The sequence below is a fragment of the Idiotropiscis lumnitzeri genome, chromosome 13, assembly GCF_059441095.1.
Source record: "Idiotropiscis lumnitzeri isolate Australia: NSW breed Sydney's pygmy pipehorse chromosome 13, RoL_Ilum_1.0, whole genome shotgun sequence".
Lineage (NCBI taxonomy): Eukaryota > Metazoa > Chordata > Actinopteri > Syngnathiformes > Syngnathidae > Idiotropiscis > Idiotropiscis lumnitzeri.
Genome location: NC_142403.1, coordinates 10,090,358 through 10,101,637, shown reverse-complemented (window position 1 = coordinate 10,101,637; position 11,280 = coordinate 10,090,358).

Here is an 11,280-nt window from a genome sequence, read left to right as displayed (position 1 = left end):
TCGTAGCTTTGACAAATGCTTAGGTATTCCAAGCTACCTGACAGACTCTCCGCTAAGTGACCGGTTACAAAGGTGGGATAATGAACATTTGCAGCACACTCGGTTATTGCATATCGACGGACAAAATTAAAAAGCTGTGGTTTAAGACAAACTGCGGCAGGGTTTGCCTTCCGGACCTGGCTTTGACACCTCTGTCAGATCGGAGGTTTTGCATTCAGCCCTTCGATATTGACGATCAACAACCTCAAATGGAGTCAGAGCAGTAACAAATGCCATTATTAGCGTTTTAATGCCGAATGTTTCACATTGTTCATACCGTCAACTGTCACACTGCTTGGCTCATTTCCTAAAAAGAAAAGTTTCAGGCATCGTTTTTTTTTCCCCACATTTTAAATTCATTAAATCTGTTCCTCTACACTCAACAGATAAGCTGTTTGTTCGCTTACTGTACCGAGATTTTTAGAGTACCGTTGTACTCTAGCGATTGTACATTTGATGTGGTTTCATCATAACTGAGCGCCTGAGGGCAACTATAACGACAATGTGGACCAAGATGAAAACATGCCATCCTCGCTCTACACTGTGTAACTCACTGTGAAATAAAAACACAAGTTAACATTGCTAGTCGCCTGTATTAAATCCACACCAAATAGTGTGCAACCAAAACGACTTCTTGCTTTGTGGGCTTCTTTTATAGTTATTTGTTGTTTGTTGTTTTCATGACAGATAGGGGGAGAGGAATGTTTCATTGTGGAGTGCTGGAAGGCTTTTTTACCCATGACAGATCTTTGTTGTTGATTCGCTTCTGCTCTATGGTGGCAACAACAAGTAGTGTTATATTACATTTCCTTTTTTTACTTGAATAGAACACACAATAATAGCAAACAGTCGTTTTTAATGCTCGGCCAAATTTGACCAGAAGATCAAGAAACTGCCCGTTACTTTGTCCTTCAGAATAAAAAGCCTAGCGTAACCTCTGCTTTAGATTTTACAAGTAAGCGCAGTGTGTTTGAACTTGTTTAGTGTCCTTGTGTTCGTGACATGTACAATAAAAAACAACTCCCAAGAGATGACCACAGCTGCATACATTGTCCTGTTAAAGAGGAATGATGTGGCTTTGCTCTGATAAAACAGGGCTTGAATAAACGATCAAAAACTCTAACGACCCCGAGATCACTTGTATAAATGAATTGTTCCTCTTAAACAGTCAACCCGCTGAACGCATTTATCTGATTGTCGTTATTTACTGTTTTCAATCGCTCTTTGTGTTATTCAATCTCATTTTACTGTTGAGAGGTGTGATTAAAAATGGCATTTTTTCAAATTTTTTTTAGTGAACTAACTAGGAGTTGTATATATTTGCACTAGTGAAAGGTTTGGCAATTTTGTTGTGCTTTGTAAAATGAGTTTCTTTTTTTTTTTCAGTAGACGGGCAAGATTTTGTGTTTGAAATCAAAAGTGACAAAGTTACTATGAGACAAGAGATGAATAGTTCAACTTTATTTCCAGTTATTTCCATTTGGTAATGGTGTCTCTACAACCCCTGTGGGGCCTACGCAAGTCGGAACATGGAACCATGCAAAAAAAAAAAAAAAAAAAATCCTGTTAATAGGGAGATTCATAAATTCTGACATCTCATTGCATGACTGCGGGGTTTTGAGTGTTCCTTGATATGGACCAATATCAGACATCTGCCTGGGCCGCGTCCTATTAGCCAGCAACAGCTAATAAGGGGCCATCCATAGGGGACACTGACAGTTTTTGTCACATTTTCATTTTCCCATCAGTGTGTGCCCTCCTCCTGTCTCTCCCCTATTTGGCTACCCATATGGCCATTTCTAGAATATGAGACCATGGCTCGTTGGCCAATGATGGCTGAAAGTCGTTTTGTCATCTCCTCATTCCATACTTGTCTCTTCCTCAGATTATTCTCAACCAGTCAACCCAAGAATTTTTCTTTAGCTCCTCATACCAAATCTGTCATGTCACTTTTTTTTTTTTTTGCACCAATGTCTCTTTCTTCACATCACTTCATGCCCATCACTTAACCTCCTGTGGAAAAAAAAAATTTCCTAGTCTTTCCTCCTCTAGTGCCTGTGCCCTCTGTCCTCTTAGTTTCTGATGTCCCACAATCTTCATAGTGGCAGCTCAAGGCCTCCTACAGCCTACCAGCTCCATGGAGGCTCCAGGTCGCAGCTGCTGTAAAGAGGCCGCCTTCTGCCCATGCTCGGGCAGCGCACATCCTTTGCCTAAACTGCCTCAACAATTCCTATATGCATGGCATCCTGCCCATCTTCATATCCAGCCCGATCGAGTACAATTTGCCCAAGGATCATAAGCCTCATTTCCACCAACGGTATCAACTCTACTTGACTACACCAAAACCTCCAGAAAACTGTGCATCTCACTTGCGCCTCCTCATCTTGTTTGTGACATAATGTTACAGCCTCCGTAGCTCGCGCAATGCACACACGAACAAAAACAATGGAATATCTTGTATTCCTTGTAGACCCATCCAGCTGTCTCTGCATATCTAGTAATATTTGCACCGCGCCAAAAGTCCAAGCATTTTACTGCTTGGAAGCCATTTTTTCCTCTCTTCGTCATTCTTTGTTAAAGGCGACTTTTTTCCAGCGTGCTGGTTTGCGCCTCTGCATGTTGATGACGATTGTCTCAGAGCAATTATCGGCTTCCAAAATATTTACGTCACGTTTTAAAACCGGGCTACTTTTCTAGACCCACAAGGGTGTAAATTCCCAAAAAAGTAAGTTGAGTACAGTTGAGCTGGGTAGATTTGTCGGTGGAGCCTGAGCTTTTGCCGAGTAGTGTAGGATAGATACCGTCTGTGGAAACTAAGTTTTACAACATCACCTGTCGGCCTCTTCCAGTCCTTCTTGTTGATATCCAGAATGACCTTTATGAGACTGTACATCTGACATTGGTTCAGATAATTATAGTTTCCTGTATTGTGATTTAGTTTTCGTTTGTGGTTGGATTATAATATCTGTATCCCTGTGTCTCTAGTCCTTGCCTTCCCTGTCTGCTCATTATGTCTTAGTCTCCACCTGGTTTTTACCAGCCCTCTTGTGTCAACCAATCGTCTCGCTCGATGTGTGCCTCTTTTTCATAAGTCTGTTTGAATTTGGTCCCCTATTTTTCTTTCAGTCAGTCTCCGACTATTGTCTAAATGGCAGCAGTCTTGAGTCTGTTCCTGGTTGATGTCCACCTTATGCCAGCACACTGCCTTGACAATTCTTCCAAAATATGATCGACCTGAAGAGAGTAAAGACTATAATCTGACATTATTGAGTAAGTGTTTCTAATACACACCACACCTTCTCATCCAACTGCTCATTTAGCGTGAAGCCATTTTCCTAGCTCTCTTTCGATTATCTGTCCAACAAAATCCCAATCACATTTTGTTCATCATACAGGAACTAAGATCATATATCTTAGCATTGTTTGCATTGCCGTTTCCTGAAAATCAAGGAACTGTGTAAATATTTAGATCTATAACCCATGTGGGATATTTTCATTAACGAAGACAGAAGGGAAAACGACAAATTTATAGCCAAGCCAACATTTCTAGGGAGTTCAGCAAATCTCTCTCCACCTATCAGCGGGTGATCTGACTGCTGTGACCAGATTACATGGGGGAGCCCATGAGGCCCATTTTTAATTACTTTGCTGATTGGAAAAATAAGAGCCCTCTAACAAGCTCTGTCAATCATGCGTTCACTGTTTTCTGACGTGATTATATGGAGAAATGCTGAGCCTTTTTTCCATGTTATGAACCAAATTACAGATGTTGCTGAATACATCAATGTATTTTCACAACAATTTCCAACCAAGAAAACAATGAACACATGTCAAGAACCTATTCATAAACATGAGTCGCAGCTTCAGCCGGAACGTATGTTGAGGTCTACATGTAATTGGGTTTTTCCCTCGTATGTGTGCAAGCTGACTAACAGGATAAGGAATGTATTGTGCGCGTGTGTGTTTGTGTGTGTTTTAGTGGTTGCCAACACAAAATAAAGCAAAGCCAGCCAATCCAGTTCAATCCAACAAAACGTGATTGTTTTTTTTCCCCCTGCTGTGCTTCATTCTCATATCAGTCCTTAAGAATTATTCCATTCTGTTGTCTGGGGTGAGACACCCAACTTGATAGCAAAGCTTTGTATAAAGGAATTAAGTCTGCTGGTGTGTTGTTCTTGTGCCATTAGGTTCTTTTTGCCACATTCTTCCATGAGCATCTTTTAGAGAAATTAAAAGTATAAATAAGGTCTAACCTGAAGTACTACATTGTGAGAAGCACACGCTGCTATTTAAGATAAATGTGACTCGATTGCAACTGCACTTAGTAGAAGAGGCAGCTGGATGGAAAGGATGTTCTTAATAGCATCCCCAAAGTAATCCAGTGTCAGATGCAAATAGGTAATCTGTCAAACATCGAGTAATAATAGAACATTCATCTTAAAACATACATGGCTCGTCTTCCATTTGACAGTGACTTGACATTTATGAATATATTAGGACCACTGCTACCTAAATTCACATGACGTTTGCATTCTGGCTCTAATGGAAGCAACATCATGATTTATTCATCCATTAATTTGAGACCGTTTATCCTGTTGATGGTGACTCGCCAATCCAGCAAATTTGGGGTGAACAGCGGGGAACACTGCATGTATAACTGATTTGATGTACATGCATGCACATGTTCTCAGTTTAAAAAAGAACAACTGTTTTTAAACATTTAGATCGGGGTGAATATTTCTTTCAGCTGCCTGAGGGATGGTTTCAATTAATAATTGTACGTAGACTTAGAGACGGACAACTGATGAAATTTACAACTATGGGCATTTTAATTTCCCAATGAATTGAGCGTTTTATTTTTTTTCATATTCCGGGAGGAAGCTGGAGTACCCAGAAAAAAAGCCACACGAGCACTGTAGGCATACTCAAATACATCCAAGCAGCATATCAGAAGCAACCATGATCTACCATATTTGGACATTGCTCTATAAAATGCTTTATGAATGGAAAAAAAAATAGGCAACATCAAGTTGGTAAATGTAAATATAGTGGAAGATTTCAATTATTCAATGCAATATTTTTGTGTGTATTTTCCTGCGACAGGCTGTTATCGTCTCGTATTAATATGGCAGCTGTCTAATGAGCCCGTCGCTTGTTGTTTTTCACTAAGCCATAAAAGCTGAATTCCATCGAAGACTCACGTTCTAAACTCAAGGTTTTTCAAAAACTCCGTGTTGATCACTTAGGTCACTGCCGGGTTTGGTGTTTGCAGAGTTCACCATTTCTTTTTGCTTTTCAGGTTTTGTGCTATGCAGAAGCTTCCTTCCATCCCATTGTTTTTGTCTTGCATGGATCAATCCGTCCTTGTCCATTTATTCCCATACCCTGGTAACATTTATTCCTCAGGCTGGTCTCAGTCAATTTCCCAATCAACGCACCCCCCTTTATTTTAGGAAAATACCATTGTGGATGGATGTAAACAACATTCAAACATGTTCAAATCCGGGGTGTTAACAAAGTCATTACAGTCTTTGAAATATGTGCAAAGCCCCATTAAAATTGAATTTATTATTCATATTTCACCAATGTAATACGTTTCCTTTATCCCGACTCAGCTTCTCCATCATCCCACGAAGATGATGAGTAAGATAAATGTATGTACACCCATTAACGACATGCCACATTAACGATTAGAATAGCTATGTGGTACCATTAGATAACCAGTTGCCTAATTGCACTTTTCTATTGCCCAGACAGCTGTACCCATGATGTAACATGGCATTGGGCACAAAATGAGAGCAGCATTAATTATAAACACCTTATCAAGATAATCAATAAACACTTATCTGAACCTTCAATATATAAAAAAAAAAAAAAGCTCAGCTTCCTGTGCAAAATCCAAAAGTTTTAATTGACTCGAACATATAGATTAGCATCCTTTGTTTTTTCAGTTTGTTTGTGTGTGTGCTGGCTGAAAACATCAACATCTGTTATCTTGTGACCCCCAAAAAAGTGTCTATGTAGAATAGTACACTTGGAAGATAAAAAGTGGTGATTATTGGATCAGATGTAGTCAAGACATAATGAGCCGAACGCTGCTAAAGTCTGTTATGAAGGATGTGTTGGCATATGGTATGAGTGAGTGTGTTTGTTGCACTTCTTTAATATCTATAGCCTGGCAGGCAGTATGTAATAAAGATGTGAAATTAGATTTTAGCATGACAATGCAAATTATTCATTCAGTATATGTAAAATCATGACATTGTGACGGATTAGGAGTGCTTTTTGACAAAGGAGGGACATGTAAAGTGCAGTTCAACATTATGCAATCACATTATATTTAAGAGTTTGTTTGGCCACAAGGTGCACCCTGGATGATATTATAGCACATTCATTGGAAATGCCAGATGCACACAAACCTGTAATGTACATCAATATCGTGAAATGTGGCTAAAAACACTCAAATATTGTGAAAAAGTTCAATGTCGTAAACTGCTGGTGTCGCACACTGATCACCTAATTAGTTGAAACACCTGCAAAGGCTTTCTGAGCCTATAAATGGTCTCTAAGTCAGGATGAGTAGCTCCACAATTATGCGGAAGACTGCTGACTTGACTGTTGTCCAGCAGACGGTCATCGACACCCTCCACAAGGAAGGCAAACAACAAAAGAAGCCGGCTGTACTCAAATTGCATAATATGAAGTTGAGTAAAAGGATGCTAGAAAAAGAGAACAATCATCATGGGAAAATGCAGCCTTCACAGGATTGTGAGGCAAAACCCATTCAATAATTGAAGAGAACTTCACACAGGGGGCACTATTTTTGTTCCGGATGCAAGTCTAGCCCAAATCACAGTCTGTTCACATGGGGGTTTTTTTTCTTTCAGTATTTTGCTAGACTTTGCACCGGTAAAAAATGGGTATAGCGACACATTCACACCTTTGTACGTTATTGTGGGATGGAACAGAGTGTTTTCTTGTGGACTCACTGGAGTTCGTACATGACATTGGCACATAAACTGTAATATCTCCTTCCGGATAATGCGTGTGATGTGGGAAATTGACGACCGCCTCGCACCTCCCAATCGTGCGTCCATGTGTGGAACATCCCACTCCGATAATGCTAGAGATGATATTAAAATATGTTTAAGATGATCATGATTATAATTGGTTCATTGAGTTGATCAGAGATGGCCATTTTGTCCATGGGATGGAACGGGACGAAAGCCCATTTTTGGAGCAGAGGATGATCAGGTTTTATGTTTTTTTTTAAAAGGACGGACACACCGGAGGATTAAATGTCAGAACGGAAACGCTTTAAAAGGACGAAGAAAGAGGGCGATTGTTTTTTATGTGTAAGGACGGAAGGGTGGCCAGGTCGCAGTACGGTGGAACACCCAGACGGGCGCAAAACGGCACAAAGCACTTTGGTAGAGAGGGTGAGAAAATGAGAGAGAGAGAGATACACACTAATACGAATGATGTTTGGGGTTTTTTTCAGTTATGAGCTGTGCATTCATAGAGGAGAAGTTTAAATCACCCACTCAAATGTCAAGGAGAGCAGGACGACTCCATCTAAAAATTCTCTTGAATACTGCTTATTTTTTTCTTATATATATATAAATTTAGTTCAAACGCATGTTTTGTATGTTGCCCCCCCCCCCACCCACTGTACTCCTCATCAATTAAATTCGAGGAGGCTGTATTTTGTATGTTTAATGTGCATACTGTATATTGAAGGACAAGAGTTATGAACACGGCGGAACCGAAGCACAATTCCATGGCCACCTGCACACCTTCGCTTTCTCCTTCACATATTACCCACACATCTCATAAATGGGTCATCCAAGCTACAGAGCTGTAAAACACTGAGGTCACAGAGCATTATTGAGCTTTTAACATTAACGACCACGGCTGCAGCACTTGAAAGAAAGAAAGCAAAAATAAAGATAGATAGAATGAAAGGAAAAAATGGAAAAAAGATGAAAACATAGAGCAGGCAATCACAGAGACACAGCTCCCCACAGTGGAGTTGCGTTGCACAGCCAACACAATACTAAAGGAGAGAGAAAGGGGGAAAAAACGATTAAAACAAAGCTCACATCCTGATTTACGGCACAATCTTTGATCCATGTTTCCCACTGTAAATGTTGCACCTCTATTTGACCCTTGAACCCATTATCATGCTCAGTATTATATGCCCAAAGCCAGTTTTCGCATGCTTCCTGGAAATGATATTTTTCAGATCCTGCATGTCAAACTAAATCTTCCATTCTGAGTGTGGTGCATGTGAAGTCAGCATTGAAAAGGTCATGCCTTGTGTGCCGTCAAATGTAATGCAATTAGAGAAATGGAGAATAGGCCATCAGACAGCCTCCGAAAGGTGACAATGACTGTCCAAGACTTGCCCCATCAGTATCCGATGGGCAGGTCATGAAATAGAGAGGGGCACATAAATTGATTCAAAATAAAGATTCCAAATCAATTATTGTGTCCTTCTAATCCAAGTTAATTACAGTGTTGCCAGTCATTATATTGACATTTTTCCATTGAATTTCTCGGGTCTAGCTATACCTGACTAAATAGTAAATGCCCTGCATATATATATATATATATATATATATATATATATATATAGATATATATATATATATATATATATATATATATAGATATATATAGATATATATATATATATATATATATATATAGATATATATATATATATATATATATATATATATATACTGGCCTTTCTGATGCAATACTTCTGGAGCTTAGGGCATTTCATACGAGAACGCTTCCAATTTATGCTATCTCATTATTAATTGACCATTAAAGACATATGTTGGTTTACAATAAATAAATGTTTCCTATAATGAATTCGATATGTCAATTTCGTGCTTCCTGCTTTTTACTAATTAGGGGTGAAGTGGAATGTACTGGAACAACCACAGCTAAGTTCAAACACGAATATAAATTGGATGTAAGTCTTGGTTGTCCTAATTATCAATAACGGGGAAATAAATCTGCTGCCGTCATTCGAGGACATAAAGGCTACGTTCCATGATAAGTTGATAATGTATTGAATGCATGATTATGTAATCAAGTGGCAGAGAGACTGCAGTTGAATACCGTTGCAAGCTTGCATTTGACAGCTATTTGTCGTGGGCTCATACGGTGAGGATCTCCAGCAGGGATAATTACAGATGCAAATCCCAGTCACAGCAGTGTTTTATGACACCTTGTTTTCCGGGCAGCCCATACAAGTGTCCCGTCGAGAACTTGTACATCAAGACAGAACTCAAGAGATAGGTGGACAGGTAAGCGAGCTCAGCTGTCAGCATTGTCCCTCGCCTCCATTTGCTCACCCCTTCTCCTTCCCTGCCATTGCAGAGCTGCCATTTGTGTGCCCATCAGTCATTTTCATGGCCTCATCCCTCTTCGCCTTTTCTCTGTTTGTTGGATGCCTACGCAAACCCCCCACCTACCCCCCACCCCTGACTGATAATTGAGCATCTGCTTCCTTGCGTTATGGGCTGTCTATAGAGACTTTGACGTCGCAGTTATTTATGAACTGGGTCACGTGGTACCCTCATTCCATCACTAATGTATGGAATGTGTAAAAAACATCAGACATTGAAGGATTACAGATAGAATGGCGGAACACAAACCAATTGTGGATAAAAGTATGACATTTTGAAGAAAAAAAATTCAAGAGAAATTTAATTCCTGTAATGCAGAATGATGTAAATATCAAATATTTTTAATGGTGGCGACTGGACATTGCATATCTCTGAAAAAAATAAATAAATAAGCATGGGGAGGACATGCAAACACCAGAGAAGTAGGACTACACAGTTCCTTGTGAATGCCGTGACAAAATAGATTTTCATACCACTAACACTCGAGATTTCATAAGATATTTGTAGAATTTTAAACAGCAGCAACCAAAATGAATGTTCATGCATGCAGAAAATGAAGGTGACAGTGAAACATTTGCAGTTACTCCAGAAAAACCTGCCTTCCTGCATAATTTCGTTTTTTTTGTCCAGCACGCATACATCTTGAAATCATTTTCCATCTGCTGTCCTTTAAAACCTGAAATAAATCCATACTTCCTCCCTTGTCCTCTTCTTGGGTTCAACACTCATTCCTGGTGGGTTACTTGCCAGCGCAAATGAGCATAAAACAATCTCCTAAACAAGAAATATATTAGAATGCATCCATTACTTACGCTTGTCAGGTGTGTGTAATTGGGATTGGAGCGGCCGCTGGTAAAACTCACATGTGTCGTACAAAGATAGGGGATGAAGACCCTTCCGAAGTAAAACCCAATTAATCTTGTTTTTTTTTTTTCCCTGCAGGCAAAATAGTTTGTTACCGACAAACACTTACCGGAATGGGCAAGAAATTAAAAATAAACTCTTAATGGGAAGAATTTACTAAACTGGTATAATTGAGCTCCTTATCGGCACCAATGTTGCGTCGATACTTCATGTCTCTTTCTAAGATATTTGATTGTTCACTCACATTTTATCTGTGCTAAATGATTTGTTTGCAATGTGTCGCGCTTGTCCCATGACACTCCTGCTGCCCTTTACTCTTCATTCTTTGGAAGTCCACTTCATCCATCCATCCTTTTTCTATACCGCTTCTCCTCACCAGGGTCGCGGGGGGGTGCTGGAGCCTATCCCAGCTATCTTCAGGCAGTATGCGGGATACATCCTGAACTGGCCGCCAGTCAATCGCAGGGCACACAGAGACGAACAACCATCCGCGCTCACACTCATACCTAGGGGCAATTTAGAGTGTCCGATCAACCTGCCATGCATGTTTTTGGAATGTGGGAGGAAGCCGGAGTACCCGGAGGAAACCAACGCAGGCACGGTTAGAACATGCAAACTCCACACAGGAAGGCCAGAGCCGGAATCGAAACCCACGACCTCTGCAATGTGAGGCCATCGTGATAACCAGCCATCCACCGTGCAGCCCAAGTCCACTTCAAACAATCATCAGTCATCCCGAAGCGATCTGACGGAAGAAAATTGTCATATTTGACCCAATTTTCCTCAAATGTATTTGTGCAGGAATTATTCATAATCTATAGTCTAATCTAGTCATAATCCATCAAAATAATCTAGTTCTGGGAAATAGAAACAATCGCTGAAATTCTGAATGTTTTTATAGGAATGAAAGGTCCCCTTTTTCAGATGGAAGTATCGTTAAAAAAAAAAAGAC